The 19,846-nt window shown below is 42.9% G+C and overlaps 1 protein-coding gene across 3 annotated transcripts in view; it reads right to left on the bottom strand.

Annotated features, from left to right (window-relative positions):
• Positions 1-14,741, bottom strand: part of LOC109867880 (ras-specific guanine nucleotide-releasing factor RalGPS1) — a 274,063-nt gene extending 259,322 nt beyond the window's left edge. For 2 of the 3 annotated variants that reach the window (XM_031803280.1, XM_031803282.1), the window contains exons 1-2: positions 14,390-14,741; positions 10,886-11,092 (exon numbers count right to left, since the gene is read on the bottom strand). The gene's annotated coding sequence lies outside the window, so the exon portion shown is untranslated. The remainder of the gene's footprint in view (positions 1-10,885; positions 11,093-14,389) is intronic. The other variant, XM_020457186.2, reaches the window with a different exon arrangement.
• Between the last annotated feature and the right edge of the window lie 5,105 nt (positions 14,742-19,846).

The following is a 19,846-nucleotide window of genomic DNA, read 5'->3' as shown; positions in this document are numbered from 1 at the left end:
TAATTACAGTTGAACTCTAACGTTTAGGAATATCACCCACACTCCAAAAACTGTTAACTGTGGCAAAGGCAGACAGAGGAGTAGACACTGACTTAAGGTTAGTTTGACATGTAGTACCAGTCAAAAGTTTGGACACACCTACTCATTCAAATGGTGCTTATTTTCTACTTTGTAGAATAGTGAAGACATGGAATCATGTAAAACAAATATACTTTTATTTGTATTTTTTTTTATAAATCGAAATGAACAATATATTTTAGATTGTTCAAAGTAGCCACTCTTTGCCTTGATGACAGCTTTGCACACTCTTGGCATTCTCTCAACCAGCTTCATAAGGAATGCTTTTCCAACATATGCTGAGCACTCGTTGGCTGCTTTTCCTTCACTCTGCGGTCCAACTCATTCCAAACCATCTCAATTGGGTTGAGGTCGGGTGATTGTGGAGGCCAGGTCATCTGATTCAGCACTCCATCACTCTCCTTCTCGGTCAAATAGCCCTTACACAGCCTGGAGGTGTGTTTTGGGTCATTGTCCTGTTGAAAAATAAATGATAGTGGGACTAAGTGCAAACCAGATGGGATGGCGTATCGCTGCAGAGTTCTGTGGTAGCCAAGCTGGTTAAGTGTGCACTGAATTCTAAATAAAATCACTGACAGTGTCACCAGCAAAGCACCGTCCACAGTATCACATCCCCTCCTCCATGCTTCACGGTGAGAACCACACATGCGGAGATGATCCGTCCAACTACTCTGCGTCTCACAAAGACACAGCAGTTGGAACCAAAAATCTCAAATTTGGACTCAGACTAAAAGGACAGATTTCCACGGTCTATTGCTCGTGTTTTTTTTAGCCCAAGCAAGTCTCTTCTTATTGGTGTCCTTTAGTAGTGGTTTCTTTGCATGTATTCAACCATGAAGGCCTGATTCACTCAGTCTCCTCTGAACAGTTGATGTTGAGATGTGTCTGTTACTCGAACTCTGAAGCATTTATTTGGGCTGCAATTTCTGAGGCTGGTAACTCTAATGAACTTATCCTCTGCAGCAGAGGTAACTCTGGGTCTTCCTTTCCTGTGGCGCTCTTCATGGGAGCCACTTTCATCATAGCGCTTGATGGTATTTGTGACTGCACTTTGAAGAAACTTTCAAAGTACTTGACATTTTCCATATTGACTGACCTTCATGTCTTAAAGTAATGGACAGCCGTTTCTCTTTGCTTATTTGAGCTGTTCGTGCCATATGGACTTGGTCTTTCACCAAATAGGGATATCTTCTGGACACCATCCCTACCTTGTCACAACACAACTGATTGGCTCAAATGCATTAAGAAGGAAAGAAATTCCACAAATTAACAAGGCACACCTGTTAATTGAAATGCATTCCAGGTGACTACCTCGTGAAGCTGGTAGAGAATGCCAAAAGTGTGCAAAGCTTTCAAGGCAAAGAGTGGCTACTAAATCACAAATATATTTTGATTTGTTTAACACTTTTTTGGTTACTACATGATTTCATAGTTTTGATGTCTTCACTATTGTTCTACAATGTAGAAATGAGTAACAAATAAGGGAAAATCCTGGAATGAGGTGGTGTGTCCACATGTTTGACTTGTACTGCATGTCCTGTGATGAGGTTAGGAGTGAGGGAGGCAAAGCTGATCCCAAATCTGTGGTTTGGGTTAAACTTCTAGCAGGAGCCTTACTAAGTGACCTTTCAACTTTGCTTCCATACACACCCTCATCCAGTGTGTCAGCAGGGCGTAGTCAATGAAGATATAAGATACGCCGAATCACGTGTTTAGTTACACATGCTGTTTTCCTTATTAGCATGAAGACGATCTATACGAGGTTAACAATGAGAAAAATGCATTGCATGATGTTTGGAGACATGTCACATGATATGCAGTTATATCACCACACATTTGGAAAAAAGTATGATGTGCGGTGTGTGTGTGTGTGTATTAATATCATGTACGGTCTGAGACGTAAAAACCAGAGCTCTAGTTAGCCTGCAAACTGATAGCTTGCACATCTAAAGTTGGCAAGCGATGCTGCCTCTTGCCACGCCAGATATGGAAACAGCTGCCACTGGGGCGGACACTCAGACATGACGTTAATGGTTGTCGTGGGGATTTAAGTTAACGTCAATCAAAATACAAAAAGAGACTGGGATAATACTGTAGTGATGCAAAACACACATTTACATTTTAGTCATTAAGCAGACAGCCTTATCCAGAGTGATTTATAGTTAGTGCATTCATCTTCAGATAGCTAGGTGGGAAAACCACATATATCGCAGTCATAGTAAGTACATTATTTCTCAAAGTAGCCATCAGCAAAGTCAGAGCAAGTAAGAGGAAGCATTTTTATATATAGATATATATATATATATATATATATATATATATATATATATATATATTCAAGTGGGATTATTTAAGATGCCCTTTGAAGAGGTTGGGTTTCAGATGTTTTCAGAAGATGGGCAGCTAGTCATTGGGAAGCTTGTTGGGGCGGCAGGGTAGCCTAGTAGTTAGAGCGTTGGGCCAGTCTCCGAAAGGTTGCTGGATCGAATCCCCGAGCTGACAAGGTACAAATCTGTCGTTCTGCCCCTGAACAAGGCAGTTAACCCACTGTTCCCAGGCCGTCATTGTAAATAAGAATTTGTTCTTAACTGACTTGCCAAGTTAAATAAATAAAAATACAACATTTGTTCCACCATTAGGGTGCCAGGACAGAGAAGAGCTTGGACCTGGCTGAGAGGGAGTTGCCCTCCTGTAGGGGTGGGAGGGCCAAAAGACCAGATATGGCAGGACAGAGTTCTCGGGTTGGGGTGCTCTGCTCAAATGTTAATGTACTGCAGATGGAGGAAAGGAGACGAGCGGAGGAAAATCACTGAAAACTATCAAGATGCACCCCCATAGCATGGTCTGTTTTTTCCCCCCTCAAAGGATGATGAGGGCATCTGTGATATGGGACTCTCAGTAGGCATCATTTGTTCAGAGTTCAGGGTTTGAGCAGAGCCAGGATAAGGCTGCTTCCCTACCGTCAGGCTCTGCTCAAACCCTCCACCCCAACCCGAGAACTCGGTCCTGCCACATCTGGTCTCTTGGCCCTCCCACCCCTACAGGAGGGCAACTCCCTCTCAGCCTTATCCAGAGCTCCTCTTGCTGCTCTGTAGGCAACGCAACATTCTCTTGGATGAGAACTTCGACTGGAAGCCAGTGGAGTGTGCGGAGGATCTGGGTGACATGTAACTTGGGAAAGCTGAACACCAGGCGGGCTACAGCGCTCTGGATAAATTGCAAGGGTTTGCAGGGCGGCAGGTAGCCTAGTGGTTAAGAGTGTTGGGCCAGTCACTGAAAGGTTGCTGGCTCGAATCCCAGAGCCGACATAAAAATTGATGGCACAAGCGGGGAGACCAGCGAGTTACAGTAGTCTAGACAGGAGAGGACAAGTTCCTGGATCAGGACCAGCGCCACTTCCTGTGTGAGGTAGGGTTCGTACTCTACGGATGTTGCAGTGCATGAACCTGTAGGAGCGAGTCACTGTTTTGATGTTTCCAAGCACCACATTGCCTTACTAATTACGTGTCTAGTCTCCACTGGACTGGCAGAAATGGGTCATAAGGGTGACAGGAGAAGGGGGGCAATGGGGGGGGGGGGGAGCTGCATAGCCTGCAGCCTCTCGCTGACACAGCATAGGTGCCAGTCAGTGGAGTGGCTGCAGCACTAAACTCTGACCAAATGATGCCTACTGAGAGTCCCATATCACCGATGAGAGGGGGGGGGGGGAACAGGCCATGCTATCGGGGTGCATCTCAATAGTTCAGTGATTTCCTCCGCTCGTCTCCTTTCCTCCATCTGCAGTACATTGACATTTAAAAATAAAAAAAAGTCAGGCCAAAGCAATTCCATGGGAAGCATCCTCCATCTGCAGTGTTTCCCCTGTATTCCCTTAGCAGTGGCGCACCCCTCCCCAAGGAGAGCAGCTTAACACAAGGCACACTTGGTGTGCGTTTCTGTGCAACCTGGGAATTGTAACAGTAGATGACAGTGTGACATTCCATTGGAGGCTTCCCAAAATGATCCTATTTAGAGTCAGCTTCATTAGTAAAAGGGATAAAACGCCAACGCTATGTACAGTGAGGAGAACAAGTATTTGATAGCCTACCAAATCGGCAGTGTTTCCTACTTACAAAGCATGTAGAGGTCTGTAATTTTTTATCATAGGTACACTTCAACTGTGAGAGACGGAATCGGCAGTGTAGCCTAGTGGTTAGAGCATTGGACTAGTAACCGAAAGGTTGCAAGTTCAAAACCCCGAGCTGACAAGGTACAAAATCTGTCGTTCTGCCCCTGAACAAGGCAGTTAACCCACTGTTCCTAGGCCGTCATTGAAAATAAGAATTTGTTCTTAACTGACTTGCCTAGTTAAATAAAAGGTTAAAAAAAATATAAAATATAAAATAAAAAAATAAATCCAGAAAATCACATTGTATGATTTTTAAGTAATTCATTTGCATTTTATTGCATGACATAAGTATTTCATCTATCAACCAGTAAGAATTCCATCACTCACAGACCTGTTAGTTTATCTTTAAGAATCCCTCCTGTTCTCCACTCATTACCTGTATAAAAAGACACCTGTCCACACTCAAAGACTCCAACCTCTCCACAATGGCCAGGACCAGAGAGCTGTGTAAGGACATCAGGGAAAAAAATTGTAGACCTGCACAAGGCTGGGATGGGCTACAGGACAATAGGCAAGCAGCTTGGTGAGAAGGCAACAACTGTTGGCGCAATTATTAGAAAATGGAAGTTCAAGATGACGGTCAATGCAAGATCTCACCTCATGGGGCATCAATGATCATGAGGAATCAGCCCAGAACTACACGGCAGGACCTGGTCAATGACCTGAAGAGAGCTAGGACCACAGTCTCAAAGAAAACCATTAGTAACACACTACGCCGTCATGGATTAAAATCCTGCAGCGCACGCAAGGTCCCCCTGCTCAAGCCAGAGCATGTCCAGGCTCGTCTGAAGTTTGCCAATGACCATCTGGATGATCCAGAGGAGGAATGGGAGAAGGTCATGTGGTCTGAGACGACAAAAATATAGCTTTTTGGTCTAAACTCCACTCGCCATGTTCAGAGGAAGAAGAAGGATAAGTACAACCCCAAGAACACCATCCCAACCGTGAAGCATGGAGGTGGAAACATTCTTTGGGGATGCTTTTCTGCAAAGGGGACAGGACGACTGCACCGTATTGAGGGGAGGATGGATGGGGCCATGTATTGCGAGATCTTGGCCAACAACCTCCTTCCCTCATTAAGAGCATTGAAGATGGGTCGTGGCTGGGTCTTCCAGCATGACAACGACCCGAAACACACAGCCAGGGCAACTAAGGAGTGGCTCCGTTAGAAGCATTTCAAGGTCCTGGAGTGGACTAGCCAGTCTCCAGACCTGAACCCAATAGAACATCTTTGGAGGGAGCCGAAAGTCCGTATTGCTCAGCGACAGCCCCGAAACCTGAAGGATCTGGAAAAGGTCTGTATGGAGGAGTGGGCCAAAATCCATGCTGCAGTGTGTGCAAACCTGGTCAAGAACTACAGGAAACATATGATCTCTGTAATTGCAAAATTTGCTCAATTGCCATGTAAATTGGCAACATTCGAATCCCTTGCTTGCCAGCTAGCCAACTATGGCTAACAAAGTCTCGTCCAACTCCGCAGCACAACAGTAAATTTGCATAAGCTGTTTTCTATTTAAAATTTGTATACATCCATAATGCATAATTTTGCCTGTTACAGAAAAATTGCTTGTCTTGTTAGGACATAAGCTGTCCGTTACTCGAGGACATCGCAATGCAAATAATAAAAAGCTAAAAAGGCTAGAAGCTAAATACTAAATACAGTAGTTTGTTCCTCGCAAACCTGCAAATGGACAACCGAATTCAACAATACCAGTTGCTGAAAAATCGCTGGTCAAACAAGAAACACTTGGGAGGATTTGACAGTCTAGCTCCACCTGCGTCATGGCCGCACGGAGAATTTCATGTTCATCACTCACCACCTTAGGTCATCAGATGCTACAAAAAAATATATACAAGTCTCGGCAACAAAAAAAACTACTAGGTTTTTCCCTCATTGGACATGCATCTAATTTCAGTATGTGTAGTTGTTGATTTAGCTTTCTGTAACTTGTGTTATTGACTGTACGTTTGTTTGTGTAACTCTGTGTTGTCTGTTCACACTGCTTTGCTTCATCTTGGCCAGATCGCAGTTGTAAATGAGAACTTGTTCTCAACTGGCCTACCTGGTTCAAATCTTTTTTTTAAATCTTTATAGCTCTGTAAAGGCTGCTTGGTGCAGTGATTTACAACGGTAGTAAGGCACCTATTGTTGGAACTACATCAGGAAGTGTTTAACAACTGTCCATATAGATCTGAAAATAATTCCCACTCTACAACACCCTTCTTGACAGTCACACCACGGCATTGTTGAATAGTGGATTCTAACTCCGATAATAAACCAAGTGGTTTGAGCCCTGAATGCTGATAGACTGAAATGAAGTTTTATTGGTCACAGACACATATTTAGCAGACGTTATTGTGGGTGTAGCGAAATGCTTGTGTTCCTAGCTCCAACAGTGCAGTAGAATCTAAAAGCAATTCACAACAATAGACAAAGTAAAATAATGGAATTTAGAAATGCATAAGTATTAGATTGAGCAATGTCGGCATTGACTAAAATACAGTAGAATAATACAGTACATACACATATGAGTAAACAGTATGTAAACATTAAAGTGACTAGTGGTCCATTGTTAAAGTGGTCAGTGATTCCATGTCTATGTCTATAGGACAGAAGCCTCTAAGGTGCAGGGTTGCGTAACCGGGTGGAAGCCGGCTAGTGATGGCTATTTAAAAGTCTGATGGCCTTGATGGGACCGAGAAGCTGTTTAAGTCTCAGCTTTGACGCACCTGTACTGACCTCGCCTTCTGGATGATAGCGGGGTGAACAGGCCGTGGCTCGAGTGGTTGATGATCTTTTTGGCCTTCCAGTGACATCGTTTGATGTAGGTGTCCTGTAGGGCAGGCAGTTTGCACCCGGTGATGAAGCCCGACTGGATGCTCGCAATTGTGCATCTGTAAAGGTTTGTGAGGGTTTTAGGGGCCAACAAATTTCTTCAGCCTCCTGAGGTTGAAGAGGCACTGTTGCACCCTCTTCACCACACTGTCTGTGTCGTTGGAACATTTCAGATCGTCAGTGATGTGTATGCCCGAGGAACTTGAAGCTTTCCACCTTCTCCACCGCTGTCCCGTCGATGTGGATAGGGGTGTGCTCCCTCTGCTGTTTCCTGAAGTCCATGATCAGCTCCTTTGTTTTGTTGACGTTGAGTGAAGGCCCTCACCTCCTCTACCAAGGCCCTCACCTCCTCCCTGTAGGCGGTCTTGTCATTGTTGGTAATCAGGCCTACTACTGTTTTGTCGTCTGCAAACTTGATGATTGAGTTGGAGGTGTGAGTGGCCACAGCTCAGCATTCAACACCATAGTACCCTTCAAGGTCATTAAGCTCGGTGTCCTGGGTCTGAACCCCCTTCGCTACCTGGGGTCGGCTCGTTAGGAAGTCCAGGACCCAGTTGCACAGGGCGGGGTTCAGACCCAGGACCCGGTGCTTAATGAACTTGGAGAGTACTATGGTGTTGAATGCTGAGCTGTAGTCATTGAACAGCATTCTTACATAGGTATTCCTCTTGTCCAGATGGGATAGGGCAGTGTGTAGTGCGATGGCATCATCTGTGGATCCATTGGGGCGGTGGGCAAATTGAAGTGGGTCTAGGGTGTCAGGTAAGGTAGAGGTGATATGATCCTTGCCTAGTCTCTCAAAGCACTTCATGATGACAAAAGTGAGTGCAACAGGGCGATAGTCATTTAGTTCAGTTACCTTTGCTTTCTTGGGTACAGGAACAATGGTGGATATCGTGAAGCAAGAATGAATTGCGACTCCACTTTGTCTCTGTACTGACATTTTGCCTGTGATTGCCTTTACGAACAGTGCAGTCAATCCCTTTGTATTCAGCCATATTCCCAGAAACCTTGTCATGGTTATTATGCGGTGGTTCGCGGTTTCAGTTTTCTGGCGAGTTACCGGCCATAACACCACCTCGCGCCTTATCGCTTAAATATAAGCCGGTTTATGTGATAACATTTGCACCGAGAGATGTACTATGCCAGTATATTGCCAGATCTGCCTGACAGTCATGTATATTAGGGAAGGTACGCCACGGTTGAGTGATTAAATCAAAACGACCCACTTTTGCCTCTCAAACTAGACAGATGCAATGAGAGTTAAGCTTGTAACATAATTCCTCATTAAAATCTGATCATATCCCATTGTCTCCAGATTAGGCCCATTGCCTACACATGCTGCACCATCTGCTGCAAGGTGATCAAGGTCAACCACTAGATGAGAAATTCAGAAAATGCACAAAATGTTAAAACAGAAAGTACTACCAGTGTAGGTAACCACAGAGCATATGGCCAACAGTCTGGATACGTCTAATAACAGAGCACATGGCCAACAGTCTGGATACGTCTAACCACAGAGCACATGGCCAACAGTCTGGATACGTCTAACCACAGAGCACATGGCCAACAGTCTGGATACGTCTAAACACAGAGCACATGGCCAAGTCTGGACAAGTCTAATAACAGAGCACATGGCCAACAGTCTGGATACGTCTAACCACAGAGCATATGGCCAACAGTCTGGATACGTCTAACCACAGAGCACATGGCCAAGTCTGGACAAGTCTAATAACAGAGCACATGGCCAACAGTCTGGATACGTCTAACCACAGAGCACATGGCCAACAGTCTGGATACGTCTAATAACAGAGCATATGGTCAACAGTCTGGATACGTCTAATAACAGAGCACATGGCCAACAGTCTGGATACGTCTAATAACAGAGCACATGGCCAACAGTCTGGATACGTCTAAAACAGAGCACATGGCCAACATTCTAGATACGTCTAATCACATAGCACATGGCCAACATTCTGGATACATCTAATAACAGAGCACATGGCCAACATTCTAGATACGTCTAACCACAGAGCACATGGCCAACATTCTAGATACGTCTAATAACAGAGCACATGGCCAACAGTCTGGATACATCTAATAATCTAATAACAGAGTACATGGCCAACAGTCTGGATACGTCTAATCACAGAGCACATGGCCAACATTCTGGATACGTCTAATAACAGAGCACATGGCCAACAGTCTGGATACGTCTAAAACAGAGCACATGGCCAACATTCTAGATACGTCTAATAACAGAGCACATGGCCAACAGCCTGGATACATCTAATAATCTAACAACAGAGCACATGTCCAGCAGTCTGGATACGTCTAATAACAGAGCACATGGCCAACATTCTGGATACGTCTAATAACAGAGCACATGGCCAACAGTCTGGATACGTCTAAAACAGAGCACATGGCCAACATTCTAGATACGTCTAATAACAGAGCACATGGCCAACAGTCTGGATACGTCTAACAGAGCACATGGCCAACATTCTGGATTCGTCTAACCACAGAGCACATGGCCAACAGTCTGGATACATCTAATAATCTAATAACAGAGCACATGGCCAACAGTCTGGATACGTCTAACCACAGAGCACATGGCCAACATTCTAGATACGTCTAATAACAGAGCACATGGCCAACAGTCTGGATACGTCTAACAGAGCACATGGCCAACATTCTGGATACGTCTAACCACAGAGCACATGGCCAACAGTCTGGATACATCTAATAATCTAATAACAGAGCACATGGCCAACAGTCTGGATACGTCTAACCACAGAGCACATGGCCAACATTCTAGATACGTCTAATAACAGAGCACATGGCCAACAGTCTGGATACATCTAATAATCTAATAACAGAGCACATGGCCAACAGTCTGGATACGTCTAACCACAGAGCACATGGCCAACATTCTTGGTACGTCTAATAACAGAGCACATGGCCAACAGTCTGGATACATCTAATAATCTAATAACAGAGCACATGGCCAACAGTCTGGATACGTCTAACCACAGAGCACATGGCCAACATTCTTGGTACGTCTAATAACAGAGCACATGGCCAACAGTCTGGATACATCTAATAATCTAATAACAGAGCACATGGCCAACAGTCTGGATACGTCTAATAACAGAGCACATGGCCAACATTCTAGATACGTCTAATAACAGAGCACATGGCCAACAGTCTGGATACATCTAATATTCTAATAACAGAGCACATGGCCAACAGTCTGGATACGTCTAACCACAGAGCACATGGCCAACATTCTTGGTACGTCTAATAACAGAGCACATGGCCAACAGTCTGGATACGTCTAACCACAGAGCACATGGCCAACATTCTAGATACGTCTAATAACAGAGCACATGGCCAACAGTCTGGATACATCTAATAATCTAATAACAGAGCACATGGCCAACAGTCTGGATACGTCTAACCACAGAGCACATGGCCAACATTCTAGATACGTCTAATAACAGAGCACATGGCCAACAGTCTGGATACATCTAATAATCTAAATAACAGAGCACATGGCCAACAGTCTGGATACGTCTAATAACAGAGCACATGGCCAACAGTCTGGATAAGTCTAATAACAGAGCACATGGCCAACAGTCTGGATACGTCTAAAACAGAGCACATGGCCAACAGTCTGGATAAGTCTAATAACAGAGCACATGGCCAACAGTCTGGATACGTCCACTGACAAATCTGAAAGGATTTGATTGGTGAAAGCAGCTCTGCCAGTGGCTGTGGAGGAGTAGTTGGAAGGAACTCACTTCAGAGAGCTTGGACATTAGCCAGAGATGATAGGTTGAATGCCAGGTTGAACATGGTATACACTGATTGTTGGGCAGGTTCAATGTTGGGCAGGTTCAATGTTGGGCAGGTTCAATGTTGGGCAGGTTCAATGTTGGGCAGGTTCAATGTTGGGCAGGTTCAATGTTGGGCAGGTTCAATGTTGGGCAGGTTCAACGTCTGTAGCACTGCAATGAGAAGGATAAATAGTGGCGCCGAAGGGTGGATCCTTTGCAGTAAGCAACAATAATTGACAAACCCCTAGTGGTATGTGCACACAGTCAATTAAATCTATAAATGATGACCAAGCCATTTAGAAGACAACAGACCTGGACTTGCTAAGAAACAACTTAATATTCACCTTTTTTTTTTTTTTTTGACAAACTGTCCCATCATTCAGTATTACAAATTAATCAAAGTAGCCAAATTAAAATTAAAACACTGACTAAACTGTTTAAATAATAAGCCAAATTTGTAAAAATAAAAAAAAACTGGAAATACTCTGTGTAGTTCAGGTGAAACTCCTGTTAACTTGAGAAACATTGTTTATGAGAAACGCTCTTTCCTGTGTCACCAGTTTCTCTGGTTTCACTTTCTCTCCCATGCACCACAATAGTTTATATTTAAAAAAAACTATGTGACAATGGCAACCGTTTCAGCTCAACACAACTTTCTAGTTATAGGGACAAGTGGACGGAGGGAACAAATGAAACAAATCATTAAAACACAGGTGACATCACAATGGATTTAAAATGGAACAAAGTGAATATGTAGAGCTGTCAACTGGGCTTTCCTTAGGAATGTTGGCTGGAATGACAAAGTATGCAAATTGTCAGCGTAAGACTACAATGGCACTCTACTCAGCTGCAAACCAGTCAAGGAATGCACCAAACAGTGACGAGATTTAATGAGGGGGACCATTAGAGGATGGTCCTCCTGTCTGATTCAGAGGGGTTGGGTTAAAATGTGGAAGACACATTTCAGTTGAATGCATTCAATTGTGCCACTCACTAGATATCCCCCTTTCCTTACTAATAGCACAATACATGCATAGTCAGACCATACTTGGCCTGGTCTTATCTCATAGAACTTCATCCTTTAACTGGCACGACCTCAATGCCGTTATGCAGCAGTGCTCAGGCTTGTGTGATACAAATAAACTCTTTCACAGTGGTGGTGGTGGGAGTCCAAAACGCAAATCACATTGCTTCATCATTCAAAGCATGTACAATTCGACCATGAAGAGTCCTGGTCAGAGCAGCGTTGTTCAGTCGTTTCCCAGTGAAACATGTTGGTTTGGTTGCTTTGAGTTGCTGCTAAATAACACAAAAATTATAAAAAGCATTGGTCCGATGTTTCATGAGCTGAAATAAAAGCTTAATCTCTCTCAAATGTGGTGCACAAATTTGTTTTTACATCCCTGTTAGTGAGCATTTCTCCTTTGCAAAGATAATCCATCCATCTGACAGATGTGGCATATCAAGAAGCTGATTAAACAGCATGATCATTACACAGGTGCACCTTATGCTGGGGACAATAAAAGGCCACTAAAATGTGCAGTTTTGTTACACAACACAATGCCACAGATGTCTCAAGTTGAGGGAGTGTGCAATTGGCCCCTAGTACAATGCAATTGGCATGCTGACTGCAGGAATGTCCACCAGAGACATTAGGGGCTATTCCACTAGTGGTGAGGTGAGTAGGGGTACTAGGGGCTATTCCACTAGTGGTGAGGTGAGTAGGGGGACTAGGGGCTATTCCACTAGTGGTGAGGTGAGTAGGGGTACTAGGGGCTATTCCACCAGTGGTGAGGTGAGTAGGGGTACAGGGGCTATTCCACTAGTGGTGAGGTGAGTAGGGGTACTAGGGGCTATTCCACTAGTGGTGAGGTGAGTAGGGGTACTAGGGGCTATTCCACTAGTGGTGAGGTGAGTAGGGGTACTAGGGGCTATTCCACTAGTGGTGAGGTGAGTAGGGGTACTAGGGGCTATTCCACTAGTGGTGAGGTGAGTAGGGGTACTAGTGGCTATTCCACTAGTGGTGAGGTGAGTAGGGGGACTAGGGGCTATTCCACTAGTGGTGAGGTGAGTAGGGGGACTAGGGGCTATTCCACTAGTGGTGAGGTGAGTATGGGGACTAGGGGCTATTCCACTAGTGGTGAGGTGAGCAGGGGGACTAGGGGCTATTCCACTAGTGGTGAGCAGGGGGGCTAGGGGCTATTCCACTAGTGGTGAGGTGAGTAGGGGTACTAGGGGCTATTCCACCAGTGGTGAGGTGAGTAGGGGTACTAGGGGCTATTCCACCAGTGGTGAGGTGAGTAGGGGTACTAGGGTCTATTCCACTAGTGGTGAGGTGAGTAGGGGTACTAGGGGCTATTCCACTAGTGGTGAGGTGAGTAGGGGTAGCCAGGCTATGGTCCAACAGAAGGCTCCAGAAACAACGTTCAATATGGACCCATAAAACTCAGATGCAAACAACTTGATCAACATGTTTTAAAGATTTGCTGCATGATAATAAATTGACAACAGATTGCGGACTTTGCCTCTTAGAATAATAGGGTCATCCAAATGTTGCCTAAGGTAGGGTAGTCTGGTATAAAATGGAATTATAAAAATGGCTGTTGGTAATATATTTTTTATACTTACTGCTTAATTTTTAAAAAGGGCCAATCAAAGGTTGAATAAAAAAAGTGCAGCCTACTCCCCACCACTTCCTGTAAAAATCAGGTGGAGGGCGCTGGAGAAATGTAATTACTCAAATTCATAGACAGAGCTATGGATGCAAGGACTGACCATCCATGATATCTAAATTATAGTTTGAACCATGTTGAGAGGCTATAATAGTGTGTGTTTACATTGTTTACAAACAGTGTTGTAAAACAAGCTTACAGTTTGGGTTCTGATGGGGTACAACAGTTTAGGTTCATGAGGCATCAAGTAATATTCTTCAATAGTCAATGGGTAGATTCATTTATAAGTCAAATTATATGTTATAAGTGCTGATGTAGCAAACCTCTAACAAGGCTGCCGGGAAAGTGCAGAAAGGGTTACAGAATTACTGGTTCGTAAATGAATACACTTGATAAATTTTAGCCTGAACACATTAATCTTGCATTGCATTAATCTTGCATTACGTTGCATTGCCAATTGTAGCCTACATGCGAGACAGTAGAGAGACACTGTTGACACATTCAATGTCATCAAAATAGGCCAAATAAATCTCGTTAACAAAAGTCACGAGGACAATGCAGAAAGTGTCGCATAGACCTAGCCCAGATTTGTATGCGTACGAGACGGCCAAATGTACACCCACTTTCTCGTTCAGATCACCTTTACCCTGTACAAGCACTCGTCATGACGCAAACATTCTATGCCACCGCGTTCATGATAGTCGATAGAGCACAGAAAAAAATGTTGTTTTTATTACAGGATACACGCTCGAAATGAAATGAAAACCAAAAATGCAGTAGCCTAGGTGTTGCTTACCTCTACAAATACGAGGGTCAGTCCCTCGCTGTTGCGTCTCACTGCTGTATCTACTGGGTAACGTAAACGAAAATAAAAACTCCAACCACCAAATCACAATCCAATCTTTGTAGTAGGCCTATCGTATGCAGGCTAAACTACCCCGCAACCAATATTCCTCCAAATGTGAGTTAATACCCAAGGTCGCAGCGCTTCAGCCGGAGGACGTGGAAATTCTAATTGAATACATCTGATGAAGGCATACAAACATGGCAGTGATATATATGTAAGAAACGTCATCCACGCGCATGAAAGGAAAAACCCATAACGACGACAGCAGGAAGTGTCAGGTAGGTGCACTTAACCTGACGGCTAAGACTCGTTTTTCTGCCAGCAGCACAAAGGATGACGTCACTTGTATATGGTAATGAGCAAACCTTCAAAATAAAAGCCTGCATTTCAAAACTTTGCGATGTGGATTACTCATTCAAAATATATATATTCAATGGCTACTTTTATTGTGCCAACAAGAAAAGGCAATAAGTCATTTATGAAAACAAATACAAAATATGGTTTTACTTTTCTAGCTCTTAGCTAAAGTGGGGTGGGAAATACTAAGTAGGGTCTTTCCTAACCAAATATGGTTAGTTTTGGAGAGGGACTGTGTCACAAGGCCTGCTGCTGGCTTTTCATTCTGCCCCCACATACTCTGTAATAGACTGTACATGGAATACATGTCGGCTGGTAGAGAGAACAAAACACCTTAACACTTGTTTTCATTGCTTCCAATGTGGAAAAAAATGCTATTCCATACTAGACTTCCATGCACTCTTGCCTTGCCCTGACGAAAGAGCCAATTACCAATTGATTAGTTGAGAAGCCAACTGCTTTAAAGAAACAATGATGTCCTGACATACCTGTTTAACGACCTAATGGTGTTGTGATGGGGTACCTTTACACATTGAAATCAGCCCAAGGCCAGCCTTGACATGTGCCAAACAATGCATCAGGTCAATCGATTGGCCTGGCAAATAAAATATTTTTGAGGCAGTATCCTAGTAAAATCTTGTTATATCAACCCAATTATACATAACTTTCCAATGGTTTTCATAAACCCACCTTGGTCGCAATTAATCCAAAGGACTGATTCATGGATCATATAACCCATCTCTCCAAATTGTAATTTTGTGAGGAAATACAAGCGATTATTGGCCTTTATCTTATTAAATCGAATCAAACTTTATTAGTCACATACAACAGAATGTGCAGAATACAACAGGGTTAATGTGCGGGGGGGGTGGGGGGGGGGCACCGGTTAGTCGAGTTAATTGAGGTAATATATACATGTGGGTAGAGTTGTTAAAGTAACTTATTCTTAGATAATATTAGAAGTTCTCATTGACTTACTCTCTGAAGTAGTTGAGAATACTGTATCACAATCACATGTAAAAGTGTTATGTTTTATATGAGTTATCAGAGAGAAAATTACTACCTAATACATTTTTTAACTCTACAGAAAATGCCTTTGTAAGCAAAGGTTACACTGTGTCCTAATAGCCTGGTTAATATTCATGTACGTTTAACTTGTAAATAAATTCAATTTGATTAAAAATAACGTTTTGCTTCATGTTTTTTTAGTTGAGTGTGTATTGATTTCAGGACCATGGATAGTACCAGGTCATTATTTGAGTTGGTTGTGTATTGATTTCAGGACCATGGATAGTACCAGGTCATTATTTGAGTTGGTTGTGTATTGATTTCAGGACCATGGAGAGTACCAGGTCATTATTTGAGTTGAGTTGAGTGTGTATTGATTTCAGGACCATGGATAGTACCAGATCATTATTTGAGTTGGGTGTGTATTGATTTCAGGACCATGGATAGTACCAGGTCATATAAAGCTACGTTGCTGGATGTGTACGACACTGCCCCCATCCAAAACGAACTATATCTGGTTAGTAGAGACTGAATATTTCCCACCCCACTTTAGCTCAGACAGGTAGATAAGTTCCCTCCCTACAAGCAAGTAAGAATTCCATATACCGTGTATTGCATTCCAGTGATTGGAGGGGGGTGGGGTCACGAGTCACCAGTCGAGTAAGGAGTCAGCTATATTAAACCCATTGCCAAGTCAAGTAAGGAGTCAGCTATATTAAACCCATTGCCAAGTCGAGTAAGGAGTCAGCTATATTAAACTCATTGCCAAGTCGAGTAAGGAGTCAGCTATATTAAACCCATTGCCAAGTCGAGTAAGGAGTCAGCTATATTAAACCCATTGCCAAGTCGAGTAAGGAGTCAGCTATATTAAACCCATTGCCAAGTCGAGTAAGGAGTCAGCTATATTAAACCCATTGCCAAGTCGAGTAAGGAGTCAGCTATATTAAACCCGTTGCCAAGTCGAGTAAGGAGTCAGCTATATTAAACCCATTGCCAAGTTGAGTAAGGAGTCAGCTATATTAAACCCGTTGCCAAGTCGAGTAAGGAGTCAGCTATATTAAACGCATTGCCAAGTCGAGTAAGGAGTCAGCTATATTTAACCCATTGCCAAGTCGAGTAAGGAGTCAGCTATATTAAACCCGTTGCCAAGTCGAGTAAGGAGTCAGCTATATTAAACCCATTGCCAAGTCGAGTAAGGAGTCAGCTATATTAAACTCATTGCCAAGTCGAGTAAGGAGTCAGCTATATTAAACCCGTTGCCAAGTCGAGTAAGGAGTCAGCTATATTAAACCCATTGCCAAGTCGAGTAAGGAGTCAGCTATATTAAACCCATTGCCAAGTCGAGTAAGGAGTCAGCTATATTAAACCCATTGCCAAGTCGAGTAAGGAGTCAGCTATATTAAACCCGTTGCCAAGTCGAGTAAGGAGTCAGCTATATTAAACCCGTTGCCAAGTCGAGTAAGGAGTCAGCTATATTAAACCCGTTGCCAAGTCGAGTAAGGAGTCAGCTATATTAAACCCGTTGCCAAGTCGAGTAAGGAGTCAGCTATATTAAACCCATTGCCAAGTCGAGTAAGGAGTCAGCTATATTAAACCCATTGCCAAGTCGAGTAAGGAGTCAGCTATATTAAACCCATTACCAAGTCGAGTAAGGAGTCAGCTATATTAAACCCATTGCCAAGTCGAGTAAGGAGTCAGCTATATTAAACCCATTGCCAAGTCGAGTAAGGAGTCAGCTATATTAAACCCATTACCAAGTCGAGTAAGGAGTCAGCTATATTAAACCCGTTGCCAAGTCGAGTAAGGAGTCAGCTATATTAAACCCATTGCCAAGTCGAGTAAGGAGTCAGCTATATTGAACCCATTACCAAGTCGAGTAAGGAGTCAGCTATATTAAACCCATTGCCAAGTCGAGTAAGGAGTCAGCTATATTAAACCCATTGCCAAGTCGAGTAAGGAGTCAGCTATATTAAACCCATTGCCAAGTCGTGTAAGGAGTCAGCTATATTAAACCCATTGCCAAGTCGAGTAAGGAGTCAGCTATATTAAACCCATTGCCAAGTCGAGTAAGGAGTCAGCTATATTAAACTCATTGCCAAGTCGAGTAAGGAGTCAGCTATATTAAACTCATTGCCAAGTCGAGTAAGGAGTCAGCTATATTAAACCCATTGCCAAGTCGAGTAAGGAGTCAGCTATATTAAACTCCTTGCCAAGTCGAGTAAGGAGTCAGCTATATTAAACCCATTGCCAAGTCGAGTAAGGAGTCAGCTATATTAAACCCATTACCAAGTCGAGTAAGGAGTCAGCTATATTAAACCCATTGCCAAGTCGAGTAAGGAGTCAGCTATATTAAACCCATTGCCAAGTCGAGTAAGGAGTCAGCTATATTAAACCCATTACCAAGTCGAGTAAGGAGTCAGCTATATTAAACCCGTTGCCAAGTCGAGTAAGGAGTCAGCTATATTAAACCCATTGCCAAGTCGAGTAAGGAGTCAGCTATATTGAACCCATTACCAAGTCGAGTAAGGAGTCAGCTATATTAAACCCATTGCCAAGTCGAGTAAGGAGTCAGCTATATTAAACCCATTGCCAAGTCGAGTAAGGAGTCAGCTATATTAAACCCATTGCCAAGTCGTGTAAGGAGTCAGCTATATTAAACCCATTGCCAAGTCGAGTAAGGAGTCAGCTATATTAAACCCATTGCCAAGTCGAGTAAGGAGTCAGCTATATTAAACTCATTGCCAAGTCGAGTAAGGAGTCAGCTATATTAAACTCATTGCCAAGTCGAGTAAGGAGTCAGCTATATTAAACCCATTGCCAAGTCGAGTAAGGAGTCAGCTATATTAAACCCATTGCCCAGCACAAGAGACCAATTTAAGTTTTGCAGACTCTATTGAGTAAATCCAATAACATTTTTTTTTTTTTCTTTTTGTATTTCATTCAATATAGCCTACACAATAGCTTTCAACATATCAGTATTTGTGTAAACATCAAATTATTATTATTATTTATTTATTTATTTAAAGGTGGGAAAAACAGCAGAGAAAAAAAACCTATATATTCCCAAAGTGTATCATGTTTTTGCAGGGGGACTCTTATTTTTAAGAAAATAAATATGCGATCATTCTGCCAGGATGGTGTCCTGCTGCTAGGAGAACGGTAATGATACGGCTAGGTGCATTGCCTAATCAGCGGTTCGAATCCACATGAAGCTCCGCCTTCATGTAATGACAAACCAATCAGTAGGTTAACAGACCGGGTCTTATGCAAATAGCCTGTAAATGCGCAGGTGCAATCGGTCATTTCATCATCTTCGTTTCAGATAACGCGCCAGTGCCACAGAGATTGAACCTTATCCGACAATTCATTTGTGTAGTCAAGTAGTTTGAAAATCTGTGGCTACTGCAATAACAGCATTAACATATACACTATGATCATAAATGAGAAGCACATAATTCCACCATCCGTGTCATTATTAGCCAACATTCTATAATGTAATTTACAGACCATTCAAATACTATTTAGGGTATTTCAATTACTTTTACAATTTGAAGTAACTATTTTTTATTTGAAAATACAAGTATTTCAATATTGGAATGTATTTGGAAATACAAGTATTTCAATATTGGAATGTATTTGAAAATACAAGTATTTCAATATTGGAATGTATTTGAAAATACAAGTATTTCAATATTGGAATGTATTTGGAAATACATTCAAAAAGTCTTGGCATTCATTTGGAGAGAAAGAATATTACAAAAAATATTTAAAACCTCCATGCATGTGAACCCAGGTCTGTTTGGTCCTAGGGGTATATGTATCCAGGTCTGGTCCTAGGGGTATTTGAACCCAGGTCTGTTTGGTCCTAGGGGTATATGTATCCAGGTCTGGTCCTAGGGGTATGTGAACCCAGGTCTGTTTGGTCCTAGGGGTAGTTGAACCCAGGTCTGTTTGGTTCTAGGGGTATTTGAACCCAGGTCTGTTTGGTCCTAGGGGTATATGTATCCAGGTCTGGTCCTAGGGGTATGTGAACCCAGGTCT

This window comes from Oncorhynchus kisutch, linkage group LG23 (assembly GCF_002021735.2).
Source record: "Oncorhynchus kisutch isolate 150728-3 linkage group LG23, Okis_V2, whole genome shotgun sequence".
Classification (NCBI taxonomy): Eukaryota; Metazoa; Chordata; class Actinopteri; order Salmoniformes; family Salmonidae; genus Oncorhynchus; species Oncorhynchus kisutch.
Note: the sequence above shows the minus strand (reverse complement) of the source record. Positions and strands in the feature narration are given on the sequence as shown.